The sequence below is a fragment of the Aythya ferina genome, assembly GCF_964211825.1.
Source record: "Aythya ferina genome assembly, chromosome: 17".
Lineage (NCBI taxonomy): Eukaryota > Metazoa > Chordata > Aves > Anseriformes > Anatidae > Aythya > Aythya ferina.
In genome coordinates, this window is record NC_140316.1 from 3,422,919 (window position 1) to 3,444,305 (window position 21,387).

A 21,387-nucleotide genomic window follows, 5' to 3' on the forward strand; every position below is an offset into this window, starting at 1 on the left:
TACAAAAGATTTCCCCCCCTCCTTCAGGCACATTCATTATTAGGTAGTTAAAACATAACCCAAGTGCAGCATGCCAGTCAATAGTGAAATTATGAGAATTGTAATCTACTCTCCCCACCCTAATGAGCTGATGAGTAAATAACTGTCAGGCCATTGCACTGAGCTATTGATTGTGGCTTCCCAGAGCTGATATGCTGCATAGGTCCCTGCTGCTAAACAGGAGGGATCAATATGGGAAACTTCTAAAAACACTACAGAAAGATTTCAGGTTTTTTAGATGCTTTCTCACATATGCTGGGGCAGCACATCCTCAGTGCTGGATCAATCTTTACTCAGTCTTGGTTGTTAGATCACACTTCCCACCCTGCTTTCTGTGTTTCACCTTGGAAAGGTTAAACATGCTATGTAACCAGGTAGACCCCTGGGACAGAAAAGGCTATTTAGCAAGAAGTGCAGTTTACAGCAGGTATTAAAGCAGGTGGCTGAGAAAATTTCACCTGCAATGGGTACCCCAGAGAAAATTTTCTAAAGGATTTAAGCCTTACTTTCTTCCTCCTACACAACACAGCCATCATGTCACACACATTGGCTTTCCACTTTGCCAAGAGTCACATTCAAAATTGCTTTACTTCCAAAAGCTTTGAAGGGTCTTCTTCACCGAATGTCATGCTGTGTCACTCCTTCTCTGTTCTCCACTCTATCATCCTTCATTTAGTAACAACCATTCAGGGCAAGACCCTTATCTTCTGCTGCAAAAAAAAATTTTTTTATACCTTTCAAGTCTCAGTTGAAAAATTCTTTCCCCTTCTAGACCTCAGCTTATTTTTTTGTCCTTTTATTATTTTGTCTTATTATTTTGTCCCCAATGCTAATATTTACTTGGATAGTCCAGTTTTCTCAAGACCTCTCATTGCTTTTGCCCTCAGATTCTTGAAGCTAGGTACAGAAAGCTATCAGCCTTGAATGTCAATTCTGAAGTTTCTGGCACAGAACCTTTCATTAATTTTATGAAGTTACTTTTCATTTGAACTCCTGTATTTTTACTTTTTTTTTTTTTTAAAGCCCACTTACAGTCATTAAAATCAGAATGAAACATTTCACTTTTACTGAAAAAATAGTTTGCCTTTTAAAAATTTCCAAGGTGTGAAAAATTGCAAGAATCTTACTTCATCTGGAGATCAAGAAAATTCAAGTTCAAGGAAGTTCTCGAGAGATGTTAAATCCAATTCTTTCACTGCTTTACTGTAAAGATAAGACTTAAATGCTATGTAATTATCATGTGATGGACTCACAAGTAGGTATACCTGAAGCTCCAAGTGGAGAGCACACATCTTCAGATAATTAGCTAGTGACTCAAGTCCCTCTTTGATATTATGCCTAAATCAACACCATATGGAACCATGCTGTTCTCCTTCCTGCAGAGCTGACATTCTGTAAGCACAAGCCATAGGAGTTCTCTTATATTTATGTATTGTATTTCAGGATTCCTTTCTGTGAGATAAGAGGACTATCATCTCTATGGGTAGTAACACCAGTGCACTTAGGTTGACCACAAGTTTTCCATCAGAAATGGAATTTTTTTTTTTTTTAAAGGAATGAACAACTTGGATAGAATTTTTCAAATGGAAGAATCCAAGAAAATTTCTAGGGCTTGTCAAACAGACAACATTGTAGTTTTGAAACACTAAAACCTTTTGCTTGCATGGAGAGCCATGATACACTACACTTATTTTCAAGATAAATTTGTTACAAAGTTAGAGTCAGTGCAAGTTTCCACTTTGACGTTTAGATCTATAACAAAAACACTTTCAGAACAGAGTTTTCTTGAGGACAGAATTTATATTTTCTATATTTGCTGTAACAGTTCTTTTAGGCAGGTACATATCTTCACAACTAACATCATGGCTTTTTTGATTTTCTTACATGTTATGGATATTTGGCTTTGTCACATACTTCAGAAGTCTGTCACTGCAAGGGTTATTTTCAATAATGTCAACCTTTTCCTGTTCAAACACAATGCTTTAAGATTAGAAAGGGAAGTGGATTAGACAAGACATTCTATCCCTTCCTTTTACACTGCCTCAAATTGGTTTATCACACAGAAGATCTTTTCAGCAGATAGGTACTTGTCTCCATTAACATGCAGCAGAGGAAATTTAAAAAGTGATCAAGGGGATATGCGGAGCTCTTCACTTTAAACAAACAACAAGAGAGCTCTACATTCAGTTCAGAAAACAGGGAATAAAAAGAAAGCTTAGTCAAGGTAAAAGGGATAACAGCATACAGAGGATAAGTTATCAGGAAAGAAGACCTTGAAGCAAAGCATATTTTGTTCATTTCAATAAAAAACATGAGATTCTACACAAGATGGAAGATTACTCTTTTCTTCTCTGACAGATTCATGTCTATAGCTTTTTTTTTTTTTAATTTATTTTTATCTAGCTGTACTATAATCAATTCCCTTTTTCAGTCTTTACTCCTAACCTATAGATCTCAAGCCCCAGAAGCTAACATTGAAGGTACTCAGGAGATGCTGTCAGCTCTGAAATAAAGAAAAAAATGGAAGCTGTAAGGTATCTATGAAATGAACAATAGACTACACAACAGAATGACCCTAAAGCTATTTCACAGAGCCAGAGTCCAGGCTGTTAAACTTGATATAAACAGCTAGATCAGAAAACAAAAAGTCTTGGTTCTTAAGGGACAGTTTATTGCAGTCAAGGCTCCCCAGTGTATTACTCGAGCCATGGATCAAAAATTTAGAAAATAAAACACTCTAAGGCCTAGTAACATTCAGTGCTTGCAGTAAGGACACATTATTAAGACTTCGGTGCATGAATTAAGCAGATAGATCTAATCATGCAAAGTATGATCCCAGCATCTACTAATCTAGGAGGGATACACCCACATTTTCTCAAGGAAAAAGAAAATGGTATATGATCACAGAGAACAGGAGGAACCCACTAAAAATGACAACCTCCCCTTGCTAAAAATCTTAAAAAAAATAATAATAAAAAATGCACCTAGTCAGAGACCAGGACCTTCCTCAGCATTAGAATCGCACCAGGTTTTTCTTCATGTTTCTTTTTGTGGGTCACCTTCCACATGAGGCAAATCTCAGAGAGTGCCTGTGAAAGTGACAATCAATAACATGAGGAGGAAAGGTTAAAGAACTGATATAATACCCCCTGTCCCCCTCTCACCTTGGGACACAGTGCTGATAGACAAAGAAGCACAAAAGAATAATCCCCCAGACCAAAAATTGGATATGCAGGGGAGAACAAAAAAGACTCCTCTGTATTTGAGATGTCAGCTGGCATACACCAATGCTATAGCTAGTGGTCATAGCCAACATTAATCAGAGCTGCAAGATGGCAGATTAAAAATGCTTAAAAACCTACAAAGTGCCTACATGAAGGTACTTTGACAGCATATAATTATGCTGAGAAACTCATTGGCCACTGGACGCTCATTAAGGCTGAAACCATCAATCACAGTTGAAGAAGGAGTGGACATCTGACAGTTATATAATAGTGCAGATGACCCCAACACTTGAAAGGGCCATTAAATCTCCACTTTCTGGTCTTAAGCCAACTGTTCATGACTAGACATTAGGATGAAAGCTTTAAGGCACAGAAGTAGCAGCACAGGTTATTTCTCTTCCTAGTGCGTGAAGGAATTTTCTTCTCGAGTTCTTTGTTATCCGACTAGAATTCTTACCTATAATCAGGATATACTAACTAGATGGAGGCACTAGCCTCCAATTATTGCATCTGTGAACAATTTCTACAGATTCTTTGTAATCCATTATGATGTTATTCCTAGTGTGTACTAGCTACTGTTCAAACAGTCATAGAAACTGTATTCTGCATCCCCTTGTATGGTAGGCAGGTAGGTAAGTACAGTTTCTGCCTTATTATACACACTACAAGAGCCCCTAGTGTCTTCTGCAGACTTCCACAACCCCATTCTAGGGGTGCAAGTTCTGATGGCTTGTGCTAAAGTGAAGTTGTGAATCATGGTAATGAGGTCTCTCCCCTCCTTTCCCCCAGGAACTCTTGTAGACTCCTTTCCAACTGGAAAGATCACAAGAGAGGAAAGGTTAGTGGGCCTCTTTCTTGCAGGACTGGCTGCAATCCAGGCCCAAGCATCTGCTGGAGAGCTCTCTATTGCTCTTTTCATATCAGATTTGGCTGGAAAATCTGGTAACAGCTGCATAAGCTATGTTTGTGATCCATACAATTAATTGGCAACTGGCAAATCTGTCATTGCTCATCACTAGGTGACAGCAATGCACTTCTGTGCATGCCTTGGACTGTTACCAAGGTCTTGACTCTGAGCAGCCTCGCGTGGTTCCTGTTTCCCTGCCATAATCATAGCCATATGGGAAAGCAGGGGAAATAAGATGCACTTGGGGAGATAACTGCGCATGGATGAGGTGCCACAGTCCCAAATTGGAGAGAAGGTACCAGCTCAGTAAACCATGAAGTAAAAACAGTGGCAGGGGATTAGGATTGACCCCAAAGCATACGTTGAAATATTGGCTCCCTTCTCACCATGGGGAGCACATTCAGAAGAACTCAAAACAACTGCATTATATATATGGCTCTCCTACATGCTACAGCTCAGGTGCTGATGATGTTGCAATATAAGGCATAGACACCAACAGCAGAGCAGCTTCTGTGTGATACCATACATCTTACAACCAGGAACGTACATGCTGTGTTGCAGGGAAGGGGTACCACAGCAGGAATGAAGTCAATTGTAGCATCTCCTGCCTCCCCTCCTGGATGCAGCACAGTGTCCATCATTTGCACTGGCAAGACCATTTGGGTACTGCACTGTGAACAAGCTGGTCAGTGGGCTCAGCTGGCCTTGGTCCCATTGGGTCCCTGCCCCCCATTTCTTCTTGCAGCCAGGCAGATCCTGGTGCAACACCCCCAGGTGTTATTGCAGCAATGCAGAGAGCTGGGGAGAGCAACAGCAGAAGGCAAGGATATTTTATCCTGTCCTCCAGTAAGCAACTTGGTCAATTTATGTTTTCTGAAGAGGTTACAATTTAAAATAAAGAGTAGGTAGAAGTGAGCCCACAGGTGGAGATGGGGGTGAGGAGGGAGGGAAGCAAGACCAATATCTAAACCAAAGCAAACAGACTGGATGCATGACCGATTCAGAGCCAAACACTACTTCAGCGAGAGCAACTATAATTTAATCCTCCAATTTCTACAGGAATCTAGTCTAAATTTAGCAGCGTGCATGCATATGTATGTCCACATTCACATAAATCTTTGGGTAAGAACAAGGAACATGAATATCTTCAGCTTCACTGAGTCTCCACCCTGCTGAACATGGGGGGAAGAATAATTTCTTATTTATAACTGATAGGTCATTTATTTATAAACAGTTTCTTCATACTCTCATTTTTTCTTCTCACTTTATATTTTGTCTTTGCTCTAATTCATTTATGATAATTATTTTAATTCTGAAGTTGGCTTGGCTATAGGCAGTTTTACAGAACATAAATCAAGCTCTAAACCATTTAAGGTCATTAGAGCCTCCATGGCAAAAAAAAAAAAAGCAAAAAAGCTGTTTGTGAACAAGAGAGCTGTATGCTATGAGGAACCTACAAGGAACGGTTGCATCTCTGGATTGACAAAACATTAAACTGCTATGAGAGCACAGAGAAAAGTTCAACTGAGAAATAGAAGATACTTGTGTCCATACTTTTGAAAAAAATAAACTCTCTGGATTATTAACCCACAGGTAACAGGGAACCAAGCGTTTTTTCTCCCTCGCTTTAGGGTGATAATCTGGGTTTATTTCTCTCCAGAATGGAATCATCCACTAAAAAGCTAGCCATTTTGTTCTAGCCAGAGGTGCTCATCCTACCATAAAATATCTTTGATTCCTCATCCTTACAGGAACCAAACCTCTAGAAAAGAGCATACAAAGGAAGCTGCCAGTTCAGACATTCAACTTCATGACAGGACAGAAGTGGAAGTAAGGTTTAGCATGATAGCCATACTACGGACACTTAGGCAAGCAATATTAACATATAGGACTTTTCTCCTCAGTCATCAATAGTCCCACAGTCTTTTGGAAGGTCCAATAGGGCCCAGCCTGATCCTCCGCTAGGCAAGATCTGGGTGCACAGTTGCAGGAAGGGACAATGAAAAACAAATTAAAGGAGCAAAACTTCCTCTAAGTTGTTTGTCATTAGCTTGACTGGCTAAATGAAGGGCATCTGGGCTATTCTCTAGAACAGAAACAGATGAAGTTACGAAGAGTTGAGTCCTTGATTTTATCTATATTTTTCCCCACTTTTTAAGGATTATTTTAGACCTTGTTCTACAGAAAATGAACTCCATCCTGGGATAGCCCCAATCCTCTTCAGAAAAAAATCAGTTCTTCAGAAAAAAACATTTTTTCTTCAGAAAAAACAAAAAACTATCCTAGACTCTCAATCAAATATAGAATTAAACCTGCAATTTGTAACTAATAAAAAACCCTCTAAAATGTGTCAAAGAACAAGTAGTGCTGTACTGAAGTACTGTTAGCATTATGCAGTGCAGTATGTGATCCTGAAAACCTACATCAAGTTGTAGAGCTCCTTCTTGCTTCTTCTACACTTCCACTCCTCCACTGACTGCAAACTTCCCTGCCTTATATTCGTTCCCCTCCCTACCTGCATCTAAACTCGGTCTTTACCACCAGCTCCTGGTCTGCAGGAAATTTCTTTTCCAGCAAGTGGCACTTGCTCCCCTCAGCCCATTCAGTATCTGGCATCTTGGAAAACAAAGTTTCTTAAGAAAACATGAGGCAATGACATTGTGCTTAAAGGACACTAATGATTGGTAGGGGACTGACTACTCCCTGTAATGAAAGGCTGTGTGGAACAGGCTTCAACATTTGCAGCTCTTCGGGGAAGTGTTGTTGTTTTCCTTCTTTAAATAAATTTTGAAAAGACGACAGGTGAACTCTAACTGCAACTCCCTCTGTAGGCAATAAAGCATCTGATGGAATCACTGCACATCTGTGAGTGAAGTGATATGGATTAATCAACATACATCATCATCTATATGGAAAGTATTAAAGCCTTCCTTGGACTGGTTTGCAGGAACATCCTCTTGACATTACTTTGATATTCATATCTCTGCCTTTATTTGTTCCTTATCTGTTGGGGTGATGGAGGAAGGTTAGAAAAACAAATCACAGCTTCCGAAGTAAAATTCTTCCCTATCTGCCCTAAACTTACACACTGTAAATAAGGGTAGATAGCAGGTTAATTTTCTCCATTGGTTTTCATTCATGTGCCACTAGGGAGAACAGCTGGCAATTTCTTTCAATTATTTTTCCCCCCTTTATGGGAAATGTAGAAAACTGATGTTTTACAGAGAAAAAGTTTGCTTTACCTTAACTCTCCAGTTAGTTTTCTCATTATTAGAAAACCCATTTTAAAATTTGAAGAGCTGTGATTCCACATTAATTTAGACAATATAAAAATGCATTTCGAATTTGAAATGACTGAAATTAACAAAACAATGCTTTCCAAACTTCATATAGCCTGGAGGGGAAGAGAGAAGGAAGATCAGCAAAGATACTTTTTGATTTATAAGACTAAAGATACATAATTTTTAGCCAATAGAATTTACTTAAATGAAATCTTATTAAAGCTCTTCAGACAAACATTACTCCCTCTCCTGCTTCAACTCATTATTTGAATAAATGATAAGGTATATTAAGAGATACCAGTGTTGATTTTCCTTCTTCCAGATGAATCTTCTGCAGCTTAAAACTGCTCTTTGCTGATCTGGATCAACAAGTAGCCCTATTCATCAACTTACCCTCTGAAGTGTCCCTAATTCTTAACGCAGTTCGAGTGCCAGATAAGATCTTTCTGAATAAACCTACTCATAAATCTTTGTACATAAACAGAGGTAAACTGAAAGGAAAAGGAGATTCAGGGCCAGTTACTTGCTTTACTCAATTCCTCTTTATCAGTTCATCTCTGGGTGCCTACAGCTTGGCAAAGGCAGAGAGCACTTTTGTAGCAGCCAATTCTGACTGCACTTGGAAAGGTTTACTAGCATGACCTTTTCATTCCTGTATGAGGATGCAGAACAAAGCCAAAAGGGAAATGTTTTTGAGACAGAGACATGTACTGCATCAAATACAGCTAGTAGCAGGACATGTTCAATAACAAGGATTTGCAGGTGAGAAGAATGGCCAAGTCCAAATAGCAATGATTAGAGCAACCAGAAGAGCTGGAAAAGAAGTTTAGTCCTGTTAGAGACCACTGGTCAGCCTCCAACAAGCAGGGGTCAGGGCTAAGTTTGACTCCGCAGTCATTCTACTTCTGCAAGGGCTGCAGGTACCAAAGCAGCTGGTGCTGGTAGTGCTGGAGAGAAGCCACTGGACACAGTAAACTGATTTATTTCTTATCTTCCCCAGCTAATTCTCATATGTGCTTTTCTGTTTAAATCAATGGGATCATTAGGAATGACTTGCTTATGGCAGGAGTTTATTAATATTAAACAATAGAAGAGAAGAAATAAAGGGGGCACTAGGGAACATTACAGGCCACCAGAAGTACACTTCTTAGGGGCTTGCTTCCACCGTACTGATAAATTATGTCTCTATTGCTTGTCAGCTGCAGGATAAAACAGGGTATCTTTATTAGCAACAATGTACTCTAATTGGAATTTTAGAAGAAATTACTTGCTTAAGAGCTCACTCACCACTAATACGAATATGCATTACTTTGTTATAGAATGGAATGGAACATTTTAATAGTAACAGCCTATTTTGACTAAATTTATCTCTGTATCCTGACAGTGTAATCTTGCTTTAGCACTATGCCTGCCAGTTATCTTAAAATGGTAATTCTGTCTTCCAGTTAGGGAATAAAGCTTTAATAAAAATATTTATGCAACAATATTATTTTTCTTAATGATGCCCAAGTTGCACAGGCTCAATGTATTGTAGCTAAGCTTAATACCACCCAAAACAATTACAGTTAATTCTTCTTAATCTAACAGCAGTTGGACTTAACACATTAATAAATGACAAAATGGGAACACTATCAGCAAAGTCACAGAAGTTAAGTCAGCAGAAGTGAAAAGATGTATGCTCCACAAGACTGAAAGAAATGCACCGCAGCTGCTTGGACTACACAACCTTACTACCTTATGCTGTTACAGTCATATCTTTCTAATTTAAGTGCTCAAAAGTCAGTTTGACAATTCCAGAATAGTGACAATTAAAAGTGTGGTCATGGAAAATAAAGTAAAAGCAGACACAAACCAGCAAAGAGACCATCCATCTTTTTGCAAATGAGCAGGTGGAGAAACCAGTGCAGAATTACAAGAACAGACAAAAGAACCAATTGAGCAAACAAAGAACATATGGTCCAGAGACACCACAGCACCATCTGCCTCTGTTTGCAGTGGAAATGGCAGAGTTGGGAATAAGTCTGTCTTTTCAGCAGTGGCTGGACTCTTCCCAGAAGGAATACTGCTCTCTGAAAGAAGACCTACTAGGAATAACTACCCTTGTCTACTTAAGAAAAAGCTCACATTCCAGCTTCTGGCTGCTCTTATCTAAAGCTTTGCTATTTTGCTTCTCCCTGAATCTCATGACTTGCAAAACATATCTGGCAGCCCCAGCTCAGGAATATCTTCCTGTTCTCTGAACACATCAGCTGATTTTCTGTGCACCAGAGGTACAGCAATCAGCATGCATCCCTTGGTGCTGACTGTGCCTCTTCAGCAGCAGGCACAACAAAACAGACTGCACCTGCTGACCCTAAGTTCATCTTTAGTTCCAGGTAATGCAATTCACATGCATCTTGTACTGCAACCTGAACACACAGACCAGAGACTTGAAAGAAGCAGTGAGCTTGTATAGGAAGAGGAGTCTGAAGTACCCTCAAGGTATTACAGGTATGATGTACGTAGCTTGCTGCATAAACATCCTCCCATGCCTGTTAGAGAACCGGTACATATTAAAGCATTTTGAATCCCACGATACAGCAATTGCAATATTTTAAGCAACATTTAAACCTCTTTCCTTTGCAACAGAATTACCTATTGTTTAAGAACAGATTATAACTTTCCCAGTTTCTTCACATTCAATCTTCATTATAACCTGATCAATACATGACTCTTGTCCCCTTGCAATCAACTGCCAATACTTCCAGCTGCACGATCAATGCCTGTAGGTCTTAAGCCTTTTACCATTTTGCTGTTAGTTACACTGTTCAGCACACCAGATCACCTACCGATGCAATCAAACTTTATGCACATCTCTTCCTGGGGGGACACATGTTTTTCCTGGGAAAGATGAACTTTATAAACTGAGAGATTCATGAAAATACTCTCTCATCCTCATACCTATCAAAGCAGATTCCAAGCAAGAATTGCTTCATGCTGGTTTTATTTCAGAATTTCAGTTGGCAAGCATGGATAGATATTTACTAGATATGTAGGGTGGGCAGAAACCAAGTTTTTGTGAACAGAAAAAATGAAAGTGAGAGATACTTCTCTTAAAGGACAGAAACCAAATAATCATTTACATGTCTAAATGTTTCTGAACTCTGGCTTGAATATTAAATAATTTACACTTACCACAATCATCTAATTAAGACCACAGCTGAATTTTCTAAGGATTGAACTAGTTATTTTTCTTATTTAAGCCTCTTTACCTCTTGCACTAACTGCACTAATAACAGAAGAAATAAGTACCGCTATTGTCCTGCTGTATCTGTTCTTCTTTCAGAAGTTTCATTTTCCCCTCCTTTCTCTAAGATATAATTTCATTTCTAATCACTGGTTTTGGTTCCATTTTATTTCCATTACCATTTTTAATAATAGGAAGAAGATGAACTCTAAGCTGGTTTAACCATGCATGATCATCACTAACTGTGTGAAGTTCTCAACTAATTTCAGCATCCACATGTCTCAGGACTCAACTGACTTGCCATGCTATTTTCTTTACACGTTCTTCTGAATTGCTTCATTAAAGTACATTTTAAACCCGGTTTATGTTAAACTATGAGGTTAACTGAGAACAAAAGCAGTCAGCTTTTTGTGCATGTACCCCTATGTGATGAACACAGCCCTTGTGACCAGTGTGAGCACTGTTTCTAGGAACAGTTTTAGAGTCAGATGCTATCCTCACCAGGAAAGAGCTGTGCCTCATATTGCACAGAGAATAGGCAGAGCTAATAGGAAATCTGTCTTGCTAAGCTGCTACATTGCCTGGGCCAGGAGGTACTAGGAAACTGGTTAAGTCTTTGGCCCTACCACCCATATCTTCAGGTAGTGCAGTTGCACAAACACAGCACTGCTTCCCCCCACCACAACCTCCCTCACCTTTACCCCTTATTATTAAGTTGCAATTTGCTTCTCACCTAGAGCAATTCAACAACATCCTAGCCCATATGCAGGTCTTTCAGCAATATCCTTCCCCAACCTCCTCCAAGCAATGAATTTTTCTGAAAAAATAGAGAAGCATTGCATGAAACTGGGTTAAGTCAGCCAAAGGCAGGGAAATAATTAATTTACATTAGGAGAGCATTACACCTAAGCCTGAGAACTGCACAAAATGCCTCAGTACTGGCAGAGTAGTGCATCAGGACAACTATGCTTCTTCTGAAATCCAAAATAATGCTCAGAGCAGTTCAGTGATGCACCAGGTAGAACAACAATAGTACAGAGGAACTCAGACTTCAGTTTTGCTTTCTGGAGAGATGAGAGTAGATCAAGCACGCAATTAAGCAAATTAGCCATTGTTTTAAACCTGAACTACATCAGCAACACCTGAGAGATTTTGAGCCAGTACACTAATTAAAGAGATTAAAAGCTTTCAAAAAATAATTCTTATTATCCACATTTTCGCATCCTGCCTTGGTTACCAGAAAACTGTAGTCACTTGGCTTTGAGTATCACCATTCAGTATTCATTTATATACACACACACTGCCACTACTTCTGCTTAAATTTACAAGCTGTTACTGCAGTATCCTCTGCCTCTATTTACTACTTTTTCCAGACTAGGGAAAACCCAACCATAAATTGACCTCTTCTGTCTTAGTTAAAGCAATTCTTCTGCTTTATAGTTACCCCAGGCAGCAACATTTAATCACCTGCTTGAATTTATACATTTTCATTTAGGCACACTGCACCTCCATCACTGTAACTGATGTGGTCCAGGAAGTCATTTGCTCTAAATAGGGGTAAGTGTCCTTGGCATTTGTAAAGCAGTTATCCCCATCAGGTACGTTCATTGAAATCACAGGGCAAGCTGCTCGTTACAACTGCAATTCATACCAGGCTTAATTTCCAACATGATGTAAATGGAATGTATCGTGTTGGGCCATAGAACAATACATTTACCTGCCTGGTTTCAAGGTTCATCTTCATTAGAACTTGTATTCCAAGGTTAGCTACAATAAATCAGCTCTACCAAGAAAAGATTCCAGTAGCAGCAGCTTTTCCAGTCTTCATTTAAACTCATCTCTACCTGTAATTAATGCTTCATCACTGTCCTTGAGGGAGAACATCTGTTTTTACAGCTCATGCTAATGTTCTGTTAAATATAACCATCTTTACAGTTCCCAGAAACATATTTGGCACATCCTAAACACATTGCATCAGATTTTTCTGACTACAACAGTTTTCCTAGCCTCTTTCCCCTCCCTTTGCAGATCCCAAGCAACAATTTTTTCATTAAATGACTAGGAATTACCATCCTACTTCCACTGCCTAGAGACATCTGAGCTGCAGTACAAGACCATTATTATTATGTTATCATTATTCTTAATTACACTAAGCCACAGTCACAAATAGCCCATGATATCACCATTGCTTTCCTCAGTAATAACAGGTGGTGATGGTAAAGTGTGATGACAATTAGGAAAGGGATACTAAGACTTGCAACAAGCATGCATTTCTTTTATGCTTTTCTTTCCTTATAAAATACTGATGCTTTCCCTGATCTCTACTGTTTCACCATAAGTACTTGCAGTTTGCAAGTACTTAGATTGCTTGCCCCACTACAGTTGTGAGACTTTTGGAACCTCATTCTTCTGATGGTCAGAAAACACCTTTCTGCTTTCCTAACAGAAGCACTGAGATTTAGCAAATTTGCTAATACATGATACACATCTCTACATGTTACAGACATGCTGAAGCAATAGAAGAAAACATTTAACAGGTAGCATCCCACTGTTCTGGGAGATGCTTAACACCCACATCCCATCAATCCCACTCCAGAAGTTGCTGTTACATTCAGATAAGGTCACAGGACTAACATCTTCAGAAAAATCCAAGCCTAAAGATTATAGGAATACTAAATATGTGAAATATGCTTCGTTCTCATATATGATAGAAAAGAACACATGCTCCAGGAAGTGTTGGTCAGGACATTCTGGGCTAAGCCAACACATATCCATTATCAAGACAGAAATTATTTTTTTTTACCTGCAAAGTGAAAGCAAATGACAAGAGAAGGTAATTCTAATGATCAGAGATTGCAGAGGTGACAGTCTGAAAATCAAATAATCATATTACCAGCAGAGCCATTTTAAAGAACGTATAGCTGAGTAGTTTGATAAATAGCACCTCATTAGCAGAAACTCAAAGTGCCAGAGGTTAGTGAGAGTTAGAGTCCAGACAGATTTGTAACAACATTTCCAAATTAAACCCTTCATTTAGAATATCCAGATAAAGCAGAGGGTGAGTTTTCCAGCTCCTGTACATTTGTTACCCTAATCAAGTATCACCCGTCATTTTCTCTCCAGTATTCCACAAAAAGAAAGATTTTCCCTCTCTCTGCATACAACTGTCTGGTGTTTTCAGGTAAAAAGCTTTAATTGTTAGTACGTGGCAAGCATAAGCATGGGAGGATTTGCACATCTGATGTTTCCTAAAGAGGAAACAAGCCCTGCAATCCAATTAGCTGCCTTTGATGGTAACCTTAATTTCTAACCTTGAGTAAAACTCTTTCAAGTAAGCCATTATGTGCTCTGAGCTCCCACTGTGCCTGGTATTTATTTGTCACTGTCAAAAATGCCAGAAACTAACATGTTACAACTCTGAAAGTTTAACAAGTAAGGGTATTATAGATGCTGCTAATAGCTGCAAAAGCATTTGGAATCTCATTCCAGGCTTCTGTTAGACTCATTGTAGACTTAGCACAGACAAGGATAATTGAGCAATCATATGGGAGGGATTTTTGTCATGGAAGAGACTGTTACAAATTCAGATGCCAAAGAAAGAACAGGAGAACCTAAGGAGATCTTGAGTCCTAATCTAACAATGGGTCAAAAAATCACCATGCAGTCTCCCATCAGCGGCCACCTGGACCGCCAACCAGTTCCTCCTCCAGAGCCTCAAACTGGTCTGGTTAAGCCAGCTAGCAGACAGGTACATCAGACAGATCTGAAAGAACACAGGAAGGACAAAGCTAACCTATTGTCTCTTAACAAAGAAATCTGTTTCAGAATTAGCAAAAACAATTTCTGCTTCTTTCCCTCAGAAATTCAGCTCTGCCTCCTCTCCGTTACACTGCCACCCTACAGGCAAGCTTCCCTGAAGCATTGCACTATTTTACTTCTATGAGACAAAGTCGAGGCCTTTTAAGCACAATGAATCTAACAAAAAGAAGTTACCTTTCTCTGTAATTTCAGAAGGCTTCTCTCTAAACAAAAACTCTTCTTCATCCTATAAGCCACACAGCAGGAAAAGCACTATCTATCCACCACCTCCTTTTATATGGTAAGAGCACCTGCTTACCAAATGCTAATTTATGATAATTAGTTATCAGTTGTGAAAATCTCCATTTTAACCTGTTTCACATCAAAATACCCAGCACTTCTAGCTTGTCCGATTACCCTGTTCTAACTAGCAAATAAGTTGACCTTGCACTTGAAGTTAATTCCTGCCTTGCTGACTTTTAAATTCATGAGTCTTTGCAATGTGAAGTTATAGATTTGTCTATGTACAGTTTCTCCAGTAAACTTTTCCTAGTTATTATTTTAGAACTCATATAAACATGTTTTTAAGTAGTGCATGTTTGGTAAAATATTCTGTTAAGTCATAAGTAGTTGCTCTGATTAAATTGCCTTCCTAATGAAGACAATTCCTCTCTACAGACAAGCACTTGTATTCTTTTTAACCATTAAAAAGGAATTATTAATGAATAGTATTTTTTGATAAGGGCTCTTGTTTTCCTTCTGAGATATTTTGCAACATTATTCTTGCCTACAGTACACTTGTTTGTGCTTTAGTAAAACAGCAGTGGAAGCCGGCCTGCTGCTATGATCTGGATCATTCCTAGATCCTTTCTTGTCAGAAATATTTTAGCCTTTTTATAGGAAAAAACAAACAAACAAACAAACAAAAATCCAAACACCAACAACCACCACAGAAACAAATAAAGTTTTTTTTTTTTTTAATCCAAGTTCTTAATTTTCAATCTCTACCAAAACAAACAAACAAACAAACGAACAAAACAACACAAAAACCAAAAACATCCAGTTCTGGAATAAATTAAAAGTGGCTCAACTAATATGAAGATAAATTAACTGTAAGTGAATAATGTTGATATCATGGGTACCAGATTTGCAATAATTTACTCATTGAAGAGCTATAAGCCAGTCAATTTGCATTAGAATGGTTAAGTACTTTAATTCAATTATGGAATTACTATTGGGTGATTAAAGACTGAGAACAAATAACAAATAAGTCTGAGTTCATTTTATTTATCTACTAGCTAGTAACTACATGACTTAGCAAGATTGTTAGCTTAATTAAATTTGTCCCTATGGAAATTTATCTCACGTTGGTAAAAAAAAAAAAAAAAAAAAAAAAAAAAAAGTACACAAAGAGTCACTTTGGAATGACTCTAGGAGTGTTCCAGATGAGGAACTGATGATGCCTTGTGCACGTGTAAGGTTTTATCAAAAAGAAAAGTCTGTGGGTAACCATTCCATGCTATCTGTTGTGAACCTGCCTTAGCCAAATAGGCATTTAGTATTCTTCATTATATATATATATATTTATTTTATTTATTTATTTATTTATTTTGGGGTACAAAAATTTCCTGATACCTAGTCACTTAGCATTGTGAGCCAGCATCTCAGGCACCTTTGGCCTCCTCCAGGCCCTAGGCATTACCTTACTGTGCTCACTCCAGGAAAAATATTTCAGCTGGAAGTTACTATAATCTGTATTCAGAAGGCCGAAATGTAAAAAAAAATTGTTATTTAATGTGATTGTCCTGTTATTTGTCCCTTTAGCACTCCAAAGTGATTATTTATGAAAATCTCACTTCTGCTAAGCATTATTAAATCTGGTTAATGGACAACAACTTGTATGATATGTGAATGTGCAGAGGGTGCATGTATAAAAATCCTCCAACACCACTAAGTTGTTAACAAATCTTGGCGTACAGTTGTTCCTTTTGGCATGCTGAAGAGCACTTGGCAATGGTTATAGGAAGCTGGAGTGCTTTGATCACTAATTATAACTCTGCCCTAATTGCATTACTGGACCATTGACTTTTCCCTCACCCCATTCTCTTTAACTGACTCTGTCATTATATCCTTTACATATTTTGGTAGTTGACTTTCTATAGAAACTGTACTGCATGTGCTAGGATGTGCCCAAGCCTTCTAGGTGCATGCGATGGACCAAATAATAAACAAAAAATATTATTAATAAAGTAAGTTAGCATGCAGTTGTGTCCCTAGAATAAAGGGAGAGTGTATTTGTGCATTCGAAGCTGGCATTAGCAGTGTTTTCCATTTAAAGATATTGGCAATTTAAGTATTTCTGGTCATTTGCTCATATTGTACTGATCAGATTTATAATTTCTCCCAGATTCCTCCAAGAAAATGATTTAGCATGCAGTGCAGATCTTCCCTGTAAAAGGACCAGCATTTTTAATTACAGTCATTTCACAGGATCTAATAGCAATAAGGTTCCCATAAATGTTCAGAATCTAACAAGCTTCACAGTACTTTGCAAAGAGTAGCCATCATTCAGCAGAAATGTTAGATTGCCCTTTATTCCCTTTCTCTATTTCCCAGCAAGCATCCCAGGAGGATCATGAGTTTTAAATTTTCTCAGGCATGAAGGGATTGTGTGCCCCTTGAGCCTTTGTATTATGATAATGCATACATAAAGGTAAGTTTTATTAATTGGAGCTCTATCCACAGGGGTTACTACAGTGAAGGAGGCAGAGGAAAGGGAACTGAATGGAAGAAGGAGTGACCCTACTGAGTAGTGATTACAGGATCCAAAATTCAATTCTGATATACTCCCCCCTTGAACCTGCCCCTCTTTACCTGTGCACTGATTTAATGTGAACTGTTCCAGTCAGCACTTATTTTTAACAACTCACTCCAATTTATTGTTTTTTAAAGAAATCAATACTCCAAACTCTCCTTTGCACTTGTCTTAAAAATTGCTCTCAGGCAAGATTGGAATTCATTACTGTAGCTTTTGCATAGAAGTACCCAGAGTTCATACTCTGTGACTTCCTAACAGCTCTCTCTGCCTTCCTAACACCAAGAGCACAGATGGGATAGATTTCCCGGTATTTTCCCCATTGCCGTCAAATTACATGATATTTCACTCCTGATTTGCATCCTTCTACATTTGCAGCTCTTATCATTGTTTTCTTCTTATATACCTTTCCCCATTTTAATAGCTGAGGGATATGCAACATTTTGATGATGCCAGCTCCCAGTCTTCACAGAATCACAGAATTGTCTAGGTTGGAAGAGACCTCAAGATCATCGAGTCCAACCTCTGACCTAACACTAACAAGTCCTCCACTAAACCATATCCCTAAGCTCTACATCTAAACGTCTTTTAAAGACCTCCAGGGATGGTGACTCCACCACTTCCCTGGGCAGCCCATTCCAATGCCTCATGACCCTTTTAGTAAAGAAGTTCTTCCTAATATCCTAACTAAAATACCCCTGGTGCAACTTTAGCCCGTTGCCCCTCGACCTGTCACCAGAGAATAGACCAACCCCCACCGCTCTACAGCCTCCTTTAATGTACTTATAAAGAGCGGTAAGGTCGCCCCTGAGCCTCCTCTTTTCCAGGCTGAAGAATCCCAGCTCCCTCAGCCGCTCCTCGTAGGACTTGTTCTCCAGGCCCCTCACCAGCTTCGTCGCCCTTCTCTGGACTCGCTCGAGCACCTCCATGTCCTTCTTGTAGTGAGGGGCCCAAAACTGAACACAGTACTCGAGGTGCGGCCTCACCAGAGCTAAGTACAGGGGGACAATCAATTCCCTAGCCCTGCTGGCCACACTGCTTCTTATACAAGCCAGGATGCTGTTGGCCTTCTTGGCCACCTGAGCACACTGCTGGCTCATATTCAGCCGACTACCCACCATCACTCCCAGGTCCTTCTCTGCCTGGCAGCTCTCCAACCATTCCTCTCCCAGCCTGTAGCTCTGCTTGGGGTTATTGCGCCCCAGGTGCAGAACCCGGCACTTGGCCTTGTTGAACTTCATACAGTTGGCCTCAGCCCATCGGTGCAGCCTATCCAGATCCTCCTGCAGAGCCTTCCTACCCTCGAGCAGATCAACACACACACCTAAGTTGGTGTCATCTGTGAACTTACTGAGGGTGCACTCTTGTAGCAAGAGTCAACGGGACTAAACCACTGCAGACGGTTTCTCCCATCCCTACCTCCCCAAAAGTTTTGAGAGGGTGTAGAGGTGAGATTCTTCACTTTCAGAAATACGAGCCTACATGGCAAATGCACTCTTGCTTTCTTATCATCTAGCCAGGCTTCTGAAGGAAGGAAGAAGGAAAATGTGGTGGCAGCTTGCTCTCCTGCTCCATTATTTATCTGCTCAGGAAGGCAGCAAATGTACTTTGAAGACAATTTGTAAGCTCTGATTTGTCTCAGGGAACTTCATCAACAAAACGCTTCATATTCAGAAGAGCACATTAAAAAGGCACCTGGATTTAGCAGATTGGCCTAATTACACAGTAGACATTTCTACTGGTTTCAAGTGAGACACCCAGAGAACCCCTTAGGGTTCTCCATCCAAAGACATCACCTACTTGAAAGAGCTCCATTTGTGTATTAAAACATGTGAGGAGGGGAGAAGGAAACAAATGGCATAGATTGTGGATGTATGGGTAAGCCTTTGGACACATGATGGGAAGCAAGTACAAATACAAGAAATTCAGAGATGTATTTGTAAACTCCCCTTTTCCTCCACCAATCTCTCAAAATCCGGTATCTCCTCTGAAAACAAAAATATCACAAAATTTGAACAAAGTTATTCATTAAGTAGCAGGAAAAATGTACAGTTAAAGGAAAAATAAGTTAAATAAGTTTATTTTTATTTTTATTTTAAGGAAGGTAGTTCAGTAGCATCACAATTAAAAAATTCCTTTTTAACTAAGACTACTCATCTCCAACTCTGCTTTGGTATGAAAAACTGAAATCTGGCATTCAGGCACATCTGAAGTAAAATGGGTTTCCAGTTTCAGCCACTAAACATGACAAAGTTTTAGTCATGGGTCTTCTACCTCTGACCTAACACTAACAGTCCCCACTAAACCATATCGCTAAGCTCTACATCTAAACGTCTTTTAAAGACCTCCAGGGATGGTGACTCCACCACTTCCCTGGGCAGCCTGTTCCAATGTCTAACAACCCTTTTGGTAAAGAAGTTCTTCCTAACATCCAACCTAAACCTCCCCTGGCGCAACTTTAGCCCATTCCCCCTCGTCCTGTCACCAGGCACGTGGGAGAACAGGCCAACCCCCACCTCGCTACAGCCTCCTTTAAGGTACCTGTAGAGAGCAATAAGGTCACCCCTGAGCCTCCTTTTCTCCAGGCTGAACAAGCCCAGCTCCCTCAGCCGCTCCTCGTAGGACTTGTTCTCCAGGCCCCTCACCAGCTTTGTCGCCCTTCTCCGGACTCGCTCGAGCACCTCTATGTCCTTCTTGTAGACTCATTCTTCTTTGTGCTAAAGGGCACAAGCAGAGTGCAGCTAAAATAAACCTCTTAAGATCTGGTGTCTGACAGCTGTAGTTTTTAAGATGTGGTTTGACAAAGAAGGGGGAAAGCATACAGTAACTTCAGGAAATTCAAGCAAAATCAAAGAAGGCCTGAGATGGGCCTCTCTCTTCCATCCCACCGTGTCGCTGGCCTATTTGTTCTGGGTATCCTCAAAGCTTGCTCTGAGTAGAGAATGATCTGAGCAGCCAGTAATTTCTGTGCATGTGACAAAAAAGGGAATTAGGTACTTTTTAGAGCTCAGTGTTTTACAAGAGTCAACTGGGGTTGTCCCTTCCCTCCATTAGGTTCCTAGGCCTCCATGTCTCTTGGAGGCAGACTTCGTGTTCTATAGCATATGAAGGCTGGTAAACAAATCTGCCATATCAGAGCTGGAATCTGGGCCGTCTCTCTCATTTCACTCACATTTCTGTCAGATACTGTTTTCCTGTATCACGTTCACACATATGTCTGACAGCATTTTGTACATTCACCTAGTCACATAGCAAAGCCTCTGTATTTAAATATACGCCCTCATCTAGCAGGCACCCCACTGATCCTTCTGGAATGCAAGGTTTCAGAAGCCATCACTGAGCCTTCCCACACCTTCCACAGATTAGAAAATGAATAATTCATAAAAAAGGGCCTGATGTCTCCTGCAGTAGCTCCAGTCCTGCTGGCCCTCCAACTACCTCCCTGCTTCAGCAGAAAGCAATAAACACCATTTCCTAATCTGACAAGTAAGGGCAAATTGACTTAGAGAGTTTAATTACTTTAAAAATATATATAAAAAAACAACAACTGAATGCCATTGGTTGCCATGGCAATACATTCTCATTAGATGGAACAGCTTTGGCAGTATTGGAGAAACCGTCTGTCTTTGTAACTGCTAGTCTTATAATAAAATACAATTATTAACTATAAATGCTTCTTGCTGTTTAGAACTGCAAATGCAATGGCTGATACAATGGTCAAGGTCTGCTGATGTACTGCTACAAAATGTGTGTGCCTATGTCTAACGTGCTGCTGCTGTGGCTGTAGGGGAGGACCAGGCCCAAGCACTGCTATTTGCATAGCATAGGACAACGATGATGTGTGGGTTTGGAGAACTGGGAATGGCTCCCCATTGCAAGAAGAGAAATAATAATACAGTTGCTTAAAACAATTCAAGCAAACAGCCAACCAGTGGCTGTAAATGCTTTATTGACGGAGACAGTAAATAAAGCTAACCAACCACTAAATAGGCAGTTTGGAGCTTAGCCAGTTCTTGCCAAAGGTGAAAGGAATCTCCAGGCTTCCGCTCTTCCAAATATTGAATCCTCATTCAGGTGTATTCAGGCACAAGCAAGAT

The 21,387-nt window shown here is 39.7% G+C and overlaps 1 long non-coding RNA gene across 1 annotated transcript; it reads right to left on the minus strand.

The window, feature by feature from the left end:
• Positions 1–1,712: 1,712 nt before the first annotated feature.
• Positions 1,713–14,733, minus strand: LOC311420571. The gene is made up of 4 exons (XR_014684372.1): positions 14,671–14,733; positions 14,335–14,440; positions 3,024–3,128; positions 1,713–2,542 (listed from the first exon to the last, which is right to left on the minus strand). It is a non-coding gene; the product is annotated as an uncharacterized lncRNA (long non-coding RNA).
• Positions 14,734–21,387: the final 6,654 nt, after the last annotated feature.